The 16,571-nt window shown below is 37.4% G+C and overlaps 1 protein-coding gene across 1 annotated transcript in view; it reads left to right on the plus strand.

Moving 5' to 3' along the window:
* The window catches only part of Mnn1 (menin 1), a 118,710-nt gene that overhangs the window by 18,652 nt on the left and 83,487 nt on the right, over nucleotides 1–16,571 (plus strand). The window lies entirely within an intron of this gene.

Raw genomic sequence — 16,571 nt, forward strand, 5'->3', positions numbered from 1 at the left:
AAGTGGACTTTTATTCTATGTAAAGGAGGTAAATAACATCTGACCTGCTTGAGCCAAAGCTACATCATAAGACTGGAATAATCAGACACTAATGTGAGTTGAACAGTACACAACTTACTCGGTTAACAACTGTAACATAATTAACATGTTCACATCAGAATGGGACAAACAGTGTTATACTATACTTGCATTTTGGACAGATGAAATAATTCGTGGTATATTTTCTTCAATGCTGAGAAGTAGAACACCACTATTTGTGATATATGAACTAGTTTACACAATTAGCTTGTTGAAAATAACTAAGAAAACTTCAACATGACTGTTACAGTAAATTATTATCAGGTTGATCAGGTCACATGTATTTTATAGTTAGTTGATTTGAAGTCTCTGTAGATCTCTAGGTATTAAGAATGCCCTTTGGTTGGAAAGACATGGATTCAAATCCCATCTAGGATGTGAAGAACCTTTATAAGGCTTTTCAGCTGAGATGTATTAGACAGTCTCAATATGGAGAGTTTTTTCCTCCCACAAACTTGAATTTTTTTTTTTTTTTTTAAATCTTGCAAAACAGGAAAACTGACCAGAACAACATATACAGTTAACAGACATATACATTTACCTCATAGTCTTAGTTGCTTTGGCCATAATTCCAAACAATATCTGGTGATGCAGTAAGGTAGAGAAAGAAAAGTTACAGCAAGAGAAATTTTCTATAGAAAACATAACCAATAATTTAGAGGATTTCTATGTGTAGATAGTGCACATTTCTACAGAATGAAACAAATTACCATGTTTCTGTAGAGAGAAAAATAACATACACATTTGTGGAATGTGCTGAAGAGGTATGAGAAACGAAAAATTAGAGAGGAGAGAGTAGGGCCGGATTAAGACCCATAGAGGCCTAAGCACTTAAAAGATTTTGGTGCCCCTTATATATGTAATTCAAAATACATGTATAAACAATAATAAACCATAAAATAAATTTTTATTTTTCAAAATGAAACAAAACTTATAGTAAGATGGAAAAGAATGTTTATTTTTGTATACTTCAACTTTATTTAGATTTGAAAAGTTTTCTCCTACTTTTTTTAATTGCAAAGTCTTTAATCAGATCCTCAAAATTAATCTTACGTAACACACCTGCTTCTATATTTAGTAGAGATAAGGCATTTAACCTGCCTTGTTGCATAGTTGTTTTGATGGGATTTTTAATATACTTCAACTGAGAAAATGAATGCTCAGCTGAGGAATTTGTGACCATTAATGTTAAAAATATACGAAAGGCAATGTCTACATTTGGAAAGGCACGCTCAATATTGTCTTCTACAATTATTTTATAAAGTTCAGCATAACTGAATCTTGTTTTTACATTTTTTGTTGCACTGAACTTATGGCGCACATATGAGTGAAACTGCTGAAGCTCAGCTGAGAAATTACTGTTCGAGTCCTCTGGGTAAGCATCAGTCAGCTTTTGACAACACTGAGAATACCTTTCAATTTCAGTAGATGATGAAGTCACTGAAGTAGCATTATGTGGCACATCACTTAGAAAAGAAAATCTCTCTGATATTTCTTTGTATATCTCTCCTCTTCTTCTCATCTCAGTTTCAAGTTTGTCAACAATTGTGTAAAAGGTGGTGATACAAAATTATCTCTGGCATTCAGATATACTTCTGGAGCATCTCCGTCATTGGGTACCTTCTTTCTGATACGTTTGTGAGTTTGAGCTGCCTTATAATCAACATCTGGTAGCACTTCCTTTGTAGCTGCTTTATATCTTTCAAATTCATTTTGTGAAGTGCACAATTGGTCAGCTAATGATCCATACAGATCTGCACGTTTTTAAGTTGACATCCTGATTCTGTAGAACTTGGCTTACTCTATGAAAATTTTGCAAAATCTCATCCCAAAAATTCAAATAAAAACGAATTCTAGCTTTTGCATCTTATTTGCAATATTATCTGCTTCTCTTCTAGTGTCTCCCTTGTGTGACTGGTCTTTGGCTATACAGTCTAACGCTTCTAAAATTTAAAGGAAAGATTTCAAAATTGCTGCTGTTGTCATAGCATGTGCCTCCCATCTGGTATCAGAGAAGGATTTTAAGGCATTTTCATTTCCAATACAACCTTTAAGAATTGTCCACCAGCTGGTTGAGGCTGAAAAAAAGGTATAGAGCAACTGCACTGTAGAGAAGAAATTAACCACCTCTTGACAGCAGTCAACAGCACTTCGGCCTACCGAATTTAGTGAATGAGCTGCACAGGGCACATATATAGCAAACTTGTTTGTTTCTAAAATTTTTTGCTGCATCCCCTTATAATGCCCAGACATGTTAGCAGTGTTGTCATAAGACTGACCCCTACATTTTGAAAAGTTTAGCTGACAAACTTTACGTAAGTACTGCAACACCTGATTTGCTATTTCCTCAACTGGTATGGCTTTTCATTTCCAGAAAGGTTAAAAAGCGTTCAATAGGCTGTCCATCTTTTAAGTACCTAAGTACAACACTTAACCGGTCGATATGTGACAGATCTGGTGTTGAATCAACTGAGAAACTAAAATAACCAGAAGATTTTACTTCATCAACAATAAGCATGTGGACCTTTTGAGCCATCAGTTGAACGAGTTCCTCACAGGTGGCTTTAGACAGATAAGAACGATTTCCTTTGCCACAGTTTCCATATTTCGCAATGTGACCTGCTAAAAATGGATCAGACTGACTTATGAGCTCTAGCAGCCCTAAAAAGTTCCCATTTTGGAATGATCCAAATCTTTCTTCTGTTCCTCCAAAAGCCAAGCCACGTTCAGCTAACGTACGAATAACAGCTATGACATGCCTCAGGACATGTTCCCAGTAATCACACTCTTCCTGAATTTGTTTTTCCAACTGTTGTCCCAACCCTACACCTTGTCTGCGAATTAAGTATGTTAGCATAGAGTCTCGGTGAGTAGTGCTTTTTACATGTTGATTAATTACGATAGTATTTCGCCAGTCACTGAACCCTTCTCTTGTAACAAAATGTGAGAAATTTTTAGGAGCAAACAGTTTACGAACAAAACAATAAACTGATCCCGTTGATGGTGAATACAATAACCACTCTCTCTTGTATTCCTCACCATTGGCTTTTGTCCCAACAAAAAGTTTCTGCGAACAGTGTCTTACTGGTTTGCCACTACTGAAATGTCGGTAAGACTTGTCAAATGGCCCATTGTGGTGTTGACAGTCACTCGGTCCACAAGCAGGCCAATAAGCCACGTCATCAGCAGAGAAATTAAGCCACAACCCTGGATCTTTTGCAGACTGAATCATTTCACCACCATCACCATGGCCCACTAAACTTTCATTTTCAGCAATTATTTCAAACTCAGAATGTTTTGTAAAGTAACTTGCATCAACATTTGCAGTAGAGATATCAAGAGAATTTACAGACAAAGTCAGTAGTGAGACATGTGGTAGATGAACATGCTTGTGACACCTTGATGATTCCAACATCATCATATTTTGATTTTGAAGTGATCAAAGTGGTATTTGTGTCCACTTCTGATAACGGAGATTGGCTCTGATCAAGAATTGGTATATAATGTTGTGGAACTTGTGTGAAGAAATCAGTCAGCTTTGCAGTCTTGGAATCTAATTCCAAAGTCTCCTCTTGTTTCTTTTTTGATAGTTTTCGCTTTTGTGCACCACTTAACTGAACATGTTTTATCTTGGTTCTTGGGATCTGTTAAATACAGAAATAAAAAGATTATTTTGTTGAATATTAGGTGGCAATCAACACAGTTACACATATCACAGGCAAAATCATACGAACATTTTAATTTTCAGCTTACAGCTGAATCTTGTGCTTTTGTGCTTTAATTAACTCTTATTTTACTGGAGTCGCACTTCTGCGACAGCTAGGCCTTTTACCGGAGGCGCATTTCTGAGCCAACCACGTGATTTGCTTTATATTTGCTTCTGGAGCCTTTTATAAGACATAATTTATTAAAACAAGATCTAAAACAGACAGGAAAATAAAAAATAAAATGGTTACGTTAATTATAATAAAATTACCTCATTTGATGCAATGGTAGTGCCAGAAAGCGTCGTGAGCTAATACGGTGTAAACGAACCGTCATGCATGTGGTTAGAGTTTTATTAGGCCTTCTACATGTCATTATTTATTGAAACAAAGTAGGTAACAGTAAGAAAAGATAAAAACAATGAAAAATTAATTAAAAGTTAATTTAAATTAAATTCGTCATCTAACTAAAGCAGAAATTCTGTGGTGCCCCCCTTTCCATGATGCCCTAAGCATGTGCTTATTTTGCTTAATGGTTAATCCAGCCCTGGGAGAGAGAAAGTCTTTAACAGTTGAAAAACTAAATAAATAATAATAAAAAAAATGGCATCCATTACATGTCATTAGCATGGTAAATGATCAGATGGATTTTCTTACAGAATATGAATCATATGTTTTTGTGTCGTGCTTTGACAGCCCAACAAAAGTTTATAATGATGCCTCCCTTTAGGAAAGGGAATCAATTTAACCATTGAAGATAATTAAATAGAACTATTCTACTCCAAAAGACAATAGTATCATTGTTTTTTTTTTTAATTTATTGCTTCTTAAAATAATTCAATATATACTTATATATATATATATATATTACTATTACTATTATTACGGGCAACTTCAGGGAGTCATTAGCCTCATCGAGGGAGGCCCCAAATCATATTCATCACAACTATTTGACATTCATACAGTATCTATCATACCTTGCCTTAAACTCATTCACTGTCACAGCATCCACCACAGACTCAGGGAGCGCATTCCACTCATTCACTACTCTAAAAGTAAAGAACCCAGCTCTAACACCTTTACGAACCAAACTTTTGCCCAGTTTCCATGGATGTTCCCTAGTCCTCCCAAAACCAGCCCTGTTCTCAAAAATATCTTCTGAATTAATTTTATAGAAACCCTTCAGTAATTTGAATGTCTCAATCATATCTCCTCTCCTCTGCCTATCAACCAATTTTTGCAACCCACAAACTGTCATATCCTGTACACCCCTTGAGGGTACATGGCAGGAATTTGATGATGATGATGATGAGCATTTAATCCAAATTAAACCAAATTTAAATTTTATTTGAATAAATCAAATAATTCTGTATAAATATATATTTATACATTTTTTTAACTTTTATGTTAAAAAGTTGAGCAGCTCTCAGATGTGAACTGTAGACTAAAATACACAAAGATTATTGAAGAAAAAATGAAAGAATTTGAGAACAAGAATCAAACCTTGGAGATTCAGTGGCAAACTCTGAAGAAAACATTAATTGATTCTGCCAGAGAGGCATGGGGTGAGGTGGTCTGCAAGGATAAAAAAATCAGATGTGAACTGTAGACTAAAATACACAAAGATTATTGAAGAAAAAATGAAAGAATTTGAGAACAAGAATCAAACCTTGGAGATTCAGTGGCAAACTCTGAAGAAAACATTAATTGATTCTGCCAGAGAGGCATGGGGTGAGGTTGTCTGCGAGGATAAAAAAATCAGAACTCCCTGGTGGACACAGGAAGTTAAAGAGGCAGTGAAGGAAAAGAAGAAAGCATATCAAAAGTTCCTGTCTAATAAGTCAGCTTGTGCTCTTAGAGAATACAGAGACAAATGCAAAGAATGCTAAACACTGTGTAAAACTAGCTAAACAAAAGTCATGGGAGGCCTTTGGCAAGAATATAGAAAATAAATATCAAGAAGGTGGCAAAATATTCTGGAGGTTGTTGAAGAAGCTTAGGAATGGAAGAAAGAGTGCTGAAAAAGGACTTAGAGATGATAAAGGTGACATGAAAATGGGAGGAAATGATATCCTTGAAGTATGGAGTAATTACTTTAAAAAACTGCTAAATGAAACAAGCAAGGATGACAGCACAGTGGTAAAAAACACTGGCCAGCCATGCAGTCAGGAATACATATCCATACTTGAAGTAGAAAAAGCCATCAAAGGCTTGAAATGTGGAAAGGCAACAGGAGTAGATGATATTTGAGCAGAAATGCTGAAGTATGGTGGTATAAGAGTCTTACAGTGGCTGCACTGCATAGTTCAGAAAGCCTGGACAGAGGGACGAATTCCCGATGATTGGAGTAGAGCTCTCATAGTACCTATATATAAAAAGGGAAATAAAACTGAATGTGAGAATTACAGAGGTATTTCCCTACTGAGTGTTCCTGGCAAGATCTATGCAAGTATACAAGTATACTTGAGAAACGATTGAGAAGAATTGTGGAAGAAAAGCTTGGTGAAGAACAAGCTGGATTCAGGCCAAATGAAGGCTGCAAGGATCAGATCTTCACTTTACGACAATATAGTCGAGAAATAATGGGAATATAACAAAGATGTGTATTTAAGTTTTGTCGATTTGGAAAAGGCATATGACCAGGTGCCAAGAGAGAAGCTATTCAATACGCTGCAGTTATATGGTGTCAATGGGGCATTATATGAAGCAGTACTTAGTCTTTATTTGAGTTGTAAGTCAGCAGTTAGAATTGAAGGAAGATGGTTTAATGTCAAATCTGGTGTGAGACAAGGATGCACATTATCCCTTCTGTTATTCATTATCTATATGGATCACATTATGCAGGAAAGTGGTATTAAACATGATATCAAAATTGGAGATGTTAATGTTGGCTCTTTGCTTTATTCGGATGATGTTATCCTTCTAAATAAATCCGCTACAAGTCTGAAAGATTCTCTGACTAAATTGAATAACTGTTGTAATAGATATGGTATAAAGGTCAGCAATAAAAAGACAAAGACAATGAAAATAGGCAGAATCATTGAAAATGTCAACTGTGTTGTGAATCTAGAACCCGTGGAACAAGTAAAACATTTCAGCTACTTAGGCACGATTTTTACTGAAGATGGTAAATTAAATATAGAAATAGACAACAGAATCAGCAAAGCTGGTATGATGGGAAGTCAATTAAATAAATTCATATGGAATAAGAAAGAAATTAGTCAGAACACTAAATTAGCTGTATACAAGACAGTGTTCAAACCAGTTTTAACTTATGGATCTGAGAGCTGGGTCAGAAGTAAAACACTTGATCAAAGACTAACGACGGCAGATATGAGAGTCCTGAGAAAGATTATAGGCGTGAACAGATGGCATCAATGGCAATATCATATTAAAAACGAGGATATTAGGAAAGAACTTGACATTGTCAGCATCCAGGAATACGTTAGCAGAGCTAATCTCAGGTGGTATGGTCACTTAAACAGATTGGGCGAGGAAAGATTAGGAAAACAAGTGTTCTCTGCCAGGTTGGCAGCAAAACGACCCAGAGGAAGACCAAGATATAGGTGGATTGATACGGTACAAAGTGCCTTAGACGATAGAAATATAAGATCTGATAATGTTAGAGTTTACAAGTAACAGACTGATTTGGAGGAAAATTGTAGATAGGAAGTTAGTAATGATAATTTTTTTTCATGTAGTACTATCATATCCTGTACACCCCTTGAGGGTACATGGCAGGAACTTGATGATGATGATGACGACAAATCCTCAACCTGTTCTCATAAGGTTTTCCAAAGACCTGCTATCATCTTGGTCACTCGCCTCTGGATCCTCTCCACCTCCTCCCCATCAAGAAGAAACCTAGGTGACCAAATCTGGGCACAGTAGTCGAGATGGGGTCTTATCAAGGCTCGATACAGAGGAACATTAACCTGCTTGTCTCTGCTTGTCAACGTATTCTTCAGCAACCAAGTGATTTGATGAGCTGATTTGTCCACTTTTGCAATGTGTCCCCTAAATTTCAATTTCCACCAACACTCCTAAATCTCATGCCTCATCAATTTCCTGGAGCACAGTTCCACCAATGCAGTAAACTTCCGCCAATCTTTTCACCCCAAAATGCATAACCTTACATTTTGCCACATTAAATTGACATCCATTCTCCTTAGTCCAGACCTCCAATCTATCCAAATCATCCTGCAAAATTTTGACGTCATCTACATTCACTATTGCCCTACCCAACTTCGCATCATCCACAAACAAATGAGCTGTTCCTCTCAGATCCTTTCCTATATCATTAATGAACAAATTAAACAGCAGTGGTCCAACAACAGATCCTTGTGGCACACCACTAGTCACAGGCCGTCTTGTAGACTCTACTCCTGAATAAACCACTCTCTGATATCTCTCCACCCTCCTATCCATCTCACCAACCCTATGTCCATCCCCATATGCTGCAATTTACTGACTAGAATTCCATGTGGTATCCTGTCAAAGGCCTTAGCAAGGTCCAGTAGAATCACTGTAAACCCATTACCCTTATCCAGTTCAGCCGTCACTGTGTTATAATACGTGAGCAAGTTACTGAGGCATGACCTACCCTTCACAAAACCATGCTGTCCCTGATACAGTATCCCATTTTCTTCTATCCAATCTTGTATTTTCCTCTTGACTATTTTCTCTAAGACCTTGATAATGATTCCTGTTATGCTGATTGGCCGGTAATGTTCAACAGCAGCCTTGGAACCACCTTTGTGCAGCGGAACTATTTTCCCCTCTTTCCACCCCCTTGGGACTGACCCAGACCTGAGGCTCAAATTAAACAAAATGGTCAAGGGCACTGACAATTCTTTAGCCACTTCACGTACGACACGAGCTCATCCCACAGATGTAATGACATTGAGGTTCTGTAATAGACTAGTTACCTCTACTTCATTCAACACAATTCCAGTATAAGCTGTTGGTTCTTCCATTCCTGCAAAGTCACCACCTGGATGATATACTTTTGCAAAGTGCTCGCTCAGTAATTCCACAATATCGACTGATTCGGTTACCTCCCTACCCTCAGCATTTTTTAAGATCATTCTACCATGAGCATATTTCCTTTTACTTGTAACATATTGAAAAAACTGTTCGGGATTCTCTTTAGCCTGCATGGCCAATTTTCTTTCATAATCCGCTTTTGCTTTTCTTACCACCCTTGTTACCATCCTGGCCTGAGCTTTATACTGTTCCTGCGCCTGATGGTCACCTTTCTCCTTAAATTCCCTCCACAATTGTTTATTTTTTTGCAGCTCAAGCTTAATAGTGTTATTCATCCATTTAACCCCTACTTGATTTATTATTTGGACTCTTGGTATACAGTCAACCATTGCCTCCTGCAAACAGTTCTTAACCACCTCCCATGCACTATCAACATCCAGCCCTTGCAGTTTTACATGCCATGGCACTGAGCCAAGTACACACCTAAGCTTGTCATACTTACCAGCCCGGTAATTCCACATGTACCTTGTCTTAATTGTAAATTCCACTCCTTTAGCCACCTCCCAAGTCATGACCTTATGGTCACTCTCACCAAATGGTGGCAACATGGTCATGTTCGTTACAGCCACATCCTCAGTTGCAATTACAAGGTCCAGCACTCTCTGCCTCCTGGTATTTTCCACTACATGTTGCCATAGATAGGTGTCCCTTAATAACCGCATAAAATCCAATTCCTTCCTCCCATGTGCCCTCTCCTCTTTCCAGTCAATGTTACCATAATTGAAATCACCCATAATAATTACCCTCCTTCCACTCATTTCTTCTATTTGCCTATGCATACTATCCCCACCATCTATTCCATCACCTGATCTGTAGCAGCACCCAATTGTATATTTTGTTCTGCTAGATTCTATCTCACACCAAACAGCCTCAAATGTGCTCTTTTCTCTATCCTGCAGTTCAACTTCTATACTCCTTGGCTGCAACTCATCAGCTATCATCAATAACACTCCTCCTCCCTTTTTATTCACCCTGTCACTCCTGAACACGCTATACCCGTCGCATTCAATCCCACTAGCTTTTTCATCTTCTGTCAGCCATGTTTCACTAATACCAACAACCTGCGGCCTGGAGGTGCCAACCATGGCCAAAAACTCTTCTTGTTCCTAATACTCCTGGCATTAGTGTACATGAATTGCAGAAGCCCATTTGTCCCGTCCCTACTTTGATGCCTTATACTAACTATCCCATTCTGATTTATTGTCCTTTGTACTCGCTCGGGCATAATATACTCATTCATACACTCAACTGCCTCTCTAAAGTCTGCATATCTACTCCCCCCCCTCTTCTTAATAAATCTAGTTTCCCTGAGTCTGTACATCCACTTCCACATCATTCATCAACACTTTTTCAAGTCTCCGTACACCAACTCCATTCAAATGTAACCCATCCATCTTATATAAGTCCTTTCACCCATCGAACTCATTCCACACATCCACAAATTCCACACCACTCTCCATGCCTAACCCACGCATAAAGTCATTGGCAATTATGGCCCTCCTAAACACTTCGTTGTCATACCGTGGTAAGATACTCACCATCCTAACTCTCTCACTCTTCTCTTTTGCTACCTCAAATAATTCCCTCACATCCTCTATCATTTCCATTTTGTCCTCTTTCAAATCATTTGTTCCTGCCACAATTATCATCTCTTTCACCCTCTGTTTTTGCAGTTGAATAGATTCGCTGACGTCCTTTATGTTCGCACCCGGCTGGTACGACTTCGTTAAACTCTCAACTATTACACCTCTTAATAGCGAATCCCCATACAGCACTCGCTCCTTCATTTTATTGACATTTACGAACATTCTATTATTTGCCGTCACAGACTTTCGCCGGTTATTTGTCGGTACGTTCAACACACATTTTTCCATATGCTCCAGTTGCCTTTTAGCTCTGTGTATCGCACCATTCAAACGGGCAATTTCACTACTGGCATTTATCTCACCATTTTCATTTTCAATCAAATCATCCATTCGTTCTGTATTTCTACCTTCATTTACACTTTCAACGACGCTCTCACACCTATCTGCACTTCCACGCAATTCTCTAGCACACCACCATTTTCTACATTCATGATATCACTCTTGCCACACGAAACACGCTTGAAATCCTCATTCTCTTTACACTTTCTGCACATATTAACTCCACGGTCACTTTCTAACCAGACTCCCACCGCTCTTCGCAAGGCATACATCTCACAGACAGCACATTGTATAAATTCGTTTATATCAAAGCTCTTAAACAAACATGGCGACCTGGCCACCATTTTTTTCTTTATCGGTGCCATATGTACACTATCTTATCTTAAAATTAATAATTAAAATAACAGAAAACACGCAAAAATTGCACAGACACACCAAGAAACAAAAAGCAAACAATACTACTTAAAATTCTAGTAAAATATCTAATGTTAACACAAAATACTACTAATCTTTTCAAGAGCTCTTGACAAGCCGACGATCTAATCGAGGCCATCTTAATATATGTATATTAAAAAATAATTATACTGACTAGGAACACCGAGAAAGGTATGATAAAAACTTTAATAAAACACGACTAGTTTTGTTGGAACGCCGACTTCTTCAGGTGTCTAAATAATTACAAAAAACTGATAGCTTGTCAGTCCTCCTCCTGCACAAATAAAAGCCTGTGTAGACATCAGTCCCAGATACATGGATCTGATGTCTCACTTTATGGCATCCCAGAGAAATTTGATTGGATTTAAATTCGGAGACCTTGGGAGCCACTGGATGTTTCCAAATTCAGATGAGTGTTCCTTGAGCCATGCCTTGGTGGTTGTGACCCAGTAGGGCAGTGCATTGTCTTGCCAAAACAGACCATCACATTCAGCCAGCACATTCTGGTAGCTCACAGCATTTAAGGACATTTTCAAACACACTAAAGGACCTAATGAGTCACATGAGAAGCTCCCCAAACCATCATAGAGCCACCACTACTTCCTTCAACAGAGCTGACCTGGCACAATGGGGCCATGGCCTCTTTCTGTCGATGGCACACCTGCACCCTCCTACAACTGATAATGAGATTCATCAGACTACATGATTCTGGTACACTCTGCAGAAGTCCAGTTTAGATAGTTCTGACACCAGGTGAAGCGCAATGCTGATGACGAGCTGTCAACAGTGGTACATGATTAGGATATCTGCTCCCATAGCCCAAGGTATGCAGAGTACACCATACCATTCACTCGCTGATGCTGCTTGGACCTCCAAAATTAAAACTGGATGTGATTTGTGCCACTGTTGCCTGCGGTTGGTCTGTATGAGCCTGGACAGTCTATGTTGACCCCAGTAATCAGTGCCATGTGGTTGGCCACCACGTGCTCTTTGGGTGTTGGTATGTCTGTTGATGTGTACTTGAGGTAGACCCTTGATACGGTTGCTCTCGAGAACTCTAGGGCTCTCGAGAACCACTTGGGCAATAGAATGACCTTTGTGCCAATAATATGTTCGCGATCAAAGTCACTAAGATCGTCACATTTACCCATGTTTGTTGATTACGATTCACTTTTAGGAAATCTCAATGTCTGCCTATTTACCATCAGCATTCAGTTTGGGTGTGTTTCACTCTGTGTAGGAAATGCCAGTGTCAACTTCCCATCACCCCTATCTAATGTTTTATCCATTGAGTGTGTGTATTTTTACCATCAGCATTCAGTTTGGGTGCGTTTCACTCTGTGTAGGAAATGCCATTGTCAACTTCCCATCACCCCTATCTAATGTTTTATCCATTGAGTGTGTGTTTTTTTACCATTAGCATTCAGTTTGGGTGCGTTTCACTCTGTGTAGGAAATGCCATTGTCAACTTCCCATCACCCCTACTAATGTTTTATCCATTGAGTGTGTGTATTTTTGCATTCACTTTCATAGTTTCTTCCCCCCATTGATTATCACAAAAGAAGTTTAAAGGCTAATCAGGGAGTTGGTCAATAATTTCTTGAGAGAAGAAGTATTATGAAGGCTTATGACTTACTTTTACGCACCGACTGAGAGTGCACTTACAAAAAAAAAAACACTTCTCTGATATTTCGATTTCCTTGGTACTGAATGAGAGCTTTTGCCCTCTTAAGGTTTCTGCTTGGTCTCTGAAGAGAACCAACCAGTTCAAAATAGCTGTCATGCCAGTGAAACCTTTATCAAATGCACTAATAAAAGGCAAATATATGGATGCTTGGGCAGCACCCATCTTTTAAGTAGTGCAAGGTAAGGTAACTCAGGGATGCCAGGGATCATATTATCGTAAATTCTCAGGTCAACTTATGACACGTTCATAGTTTCTATAAACATTCAGCTTTGAAATAATGTTGGATCTAGTATCCACTTTATATTTGTTTATATTCTTGGAAAGAATATAAAAAACTTTCCAAGTTTCTTAAGTAGTGCATGAAATGTGGATTGATCTGTTTATTTTACAACACCAAAATGAATATTCCTTTCTTTTAGTGTAGAAAATGTTTCTTACTTTCCAAAATTTATGAGAAGGTTTATTACTTTCCAAAGCTTATGAGAATTTGTGTTCTTTCAAACTCTTGTAAATGTTTGAAACGTTTAAGATTTTTTCTACATTTGGCTATAAAATGTGGATAGATCCATAATATTCTCCATTACAATATCTCACTGATTTCAAATTGAAGGATTTTGTCTCTATGTTTAAAAATTTGACTGCTATTATATTTAGGGAAAGCAAACTTTTATTGTCCCGTTTAATCAAAGATCCTAAAAGTCTTCATTTTGCCAATGTAAAATAAACATAAATAGGAGATATTAAAGATACATGCTTATTTTGTAGCTGAACACACACATATATATATATATAGAAACTTGGAGGGTTTTGAATAAAGAAGACAGCTTATGAGAATGCAGTTCCTGATTGGAGTTGCCTTAACTTGCACTACTTAAAAAACTTTCCAAGTTTCTTAAGTAGTGCATGAAATGTGGATTGATCTGTTTATTTTACAACACCAAAATGAATATTCCTTTCTTTTAGTGTTGCACGGTGATCAGCATTCATTTTAGAAATTATGGACTTTACAACCGTGTTATAAATAACTCTTTTAATTAATTTCCCAACGTTTCGATCTTCATATTAAGATCATCATCTGGAGCATATACAAATATACAGAACAAGCTGAGTTACATTACATACAGTAAGCTAGAGAAACAAAGATTTGATCACAGGTTATTCTACTGGCATGGCCTCTAGTGAAAAAAAAAAAAAAATTACAAATTAATTAATTATTTAGAAACTACATCAAGCTAAATTCTATTTATGATAACATGAGCAAACAGTCTTTCTTATAGATAGTTTTCTTTCAGTAACAATGATGTCCTATTTTTAGCATTACAATTGTTATTTTTGATTTAGGATCCTGGATTATCTATAGTCCTGTTTATAGTTACTCTTAGAGAGGAAGGTTCCGTGGGTCGAATATGTGCCTTCCATATGCTTGGGATTTTTACACCATCATTATTGTTCAGATTGGGGTGGTTGATAATAATCTCACAGGCTTCTTTAAATTTGCGTTCATACCATGTTTTGGTGTGATGTAAACAACTGGTGCTTTTACAGTCAATTCTATGTAAGGTGTTCAGGGCATGATCAGAAAGGCCAGCTTCACCGTAGGTATTACATTTAATGTGTCGTTTATGTTCTTTTTGTCTGATAGGAATCGTGCATCTTGTTTCCCCTATATATATATATGGTATGTTACAGGTGCAACTAACGGTAAACTCAAGGTTGGGCCAGTGGAGGTAGTGGGTCTTTGGAAGAGTCGAGTAAGCTTTTTTAATTTTGCAGGAGGTTTAAAAGTGGCTTTGAGGTTTTATTTTTACAGTATATGTTTATTTTATCTGATGTTCCTTTAATGTATGGAATGGTTATAGCTTTATTGTAGTCTGGTTTATCTTTTTTTTTTTTTTATGGAGGTCTTGTAGAGAATTTTGTTAATAGTGTTTTGGATGTAATCATTTTTTAGAAAAGTATTGCTGATAACTTTAAATTCATCTTTCAGTCCATTGGAGCAGATCTTCAAAGCCCTGTTTTTTAGAGTATTAATGACACCTAGTTTTTGTGTTGGGTGGTGGTAAAAGAGTTTATGTATATATATTGGCCAGTATGTGTCGGTTTCCGGTAAATGGTGAAGGAAAGATTGCCAGAAGAAAGACAAGTGTAGAAACAGAAGTGTGTTCTGTTTTTCAATCTCAATTGTGAACTGTATGTATGCGTTTGTGTTGTTTGTTTAGGTGGCTAAGGAAAGTGTCTGGTGGCCATGGGACCAGATCACGAAAACATCATCAACGTATTTAAGCCAGACTTTGGGTTTTAAAGGAGAGGAATCTAAAGCATGTTGCTCAAAATGTTCCATATAAAAGTTAGCAATGGGGAGGGGGGGGATAATGGCGAGCCCATGGCTGTGCCTTCTTTTCGTAGGTAGAAAGTGTTTTGCCATACAAAATAACCAGAACGTAAAAACATGTGCAAAGAGTGCTGTGATATCTGGAGGGAATTTGTTCTGTAAAAGAAGGATTGTGTCATTGATTGGGACATTCGTAAAGAAGACAGAGATGTCAAAACTGACTAATAGATTATCTTTTTCTAATGTAATGTCTTTGATTATGTTTATGAAGTGTTGTGTGTTTCTGATATAGGAGGGGGAATGACCTTCCAACTCCTTATGTGTTGCTGCTAATTTCTTGGCTAGGTGATAATTCAGGCTATCTATCCCTTCGACTATCGGAGTGGAGTTTTGTTTGTGTATTTTCGGTAGCCCATAAATGTTGGGGAACGAGCATAGTGCAGAATTAGTTTTCTGACCATATCTTCAGGCCATGTAGTAATTGATTTAAGTAGTTTCTCTGTTTTCTTTGGTTGGGTCATAGTTAACGAGTTAGTATGTATTATTGTCTGAGACTAGCAGATTCGTTTTTTCTAAATAAGTGGTTCGGTTTAAAATAATGGTGGCATTTCCTTTATCGGCTCTAGTTATTACGATGTTCGGATTTGATTTTAATGATTTCACTGCTGTCAATTCATGTTTCGTTAAGTTGCTTGTTATTGTTTTATTATGATTTATATTTAAAATGTTGGCGGTTTATAAACGTATTTTGTCTGCTATGTTATTTGGGATGAATCTTAAGCCTCTTTCAATATTACAAATAAAATCCAGTTTGTTTATCAATCTGGATGCTACGGCAAAATTTAGACCTTTGTTAAGTACCAAGAGTTCATCTTTGTTTAAGGCATGGTTGGATAGGTTAACTATGTTACTGTTACCGGCAGGCGATTGGTGGCTCCTGTTGTTTCTTGCTTCTGGTTGGTTGTTACCGTTCACTGTGGAGAAATTTGAATATGTCCGTTGGTTTTGTCGATCTTTTAGTCTGTGAAATTTGGAAATGAGATTTTCTTTCTTCTTTCGAAGGATATGGTTCGCCGTGTTGTCCATAATCTTTTCAAGAATCATCCAAATATCTGCGTTCAAGTAACTTGAAAGTTCAGATTTTACATTTTGTACCTGGTTTTGAGTAACAGCTAAGTTCTTTCTAGTAGCCTGGATCCCTTCCCTGAGTAGTGCTTTCTCCATGTGGTGATATATTCGTTGCGTCTTTGTTGAGGTAAATTTTCTCTTTAGTTTGATGCAATTCGGAATGATATTGCTGTCCCTACCCCATTTTAAAAAAGCCAGTCGATTGATCAAACCAGAAACACGAATTTTCAGCTTAC

The sequence above is a fragment of the Typopeltis vanoorti genome, chromosome 10, assembly GCF_054136105.1.
Source record: "Typopeltis vanoorti isolate ZY-2024b chromosome 10, IOZ_Tvanoo_1.0, whole genome shotgun sequence".
Lineage (NCBI taxonomy): Eukaryota > Metazoa > Arthropoda > Arachnida > Uropygi > Thelyphonidae > Typopeltis > Typopeltis vanoorti.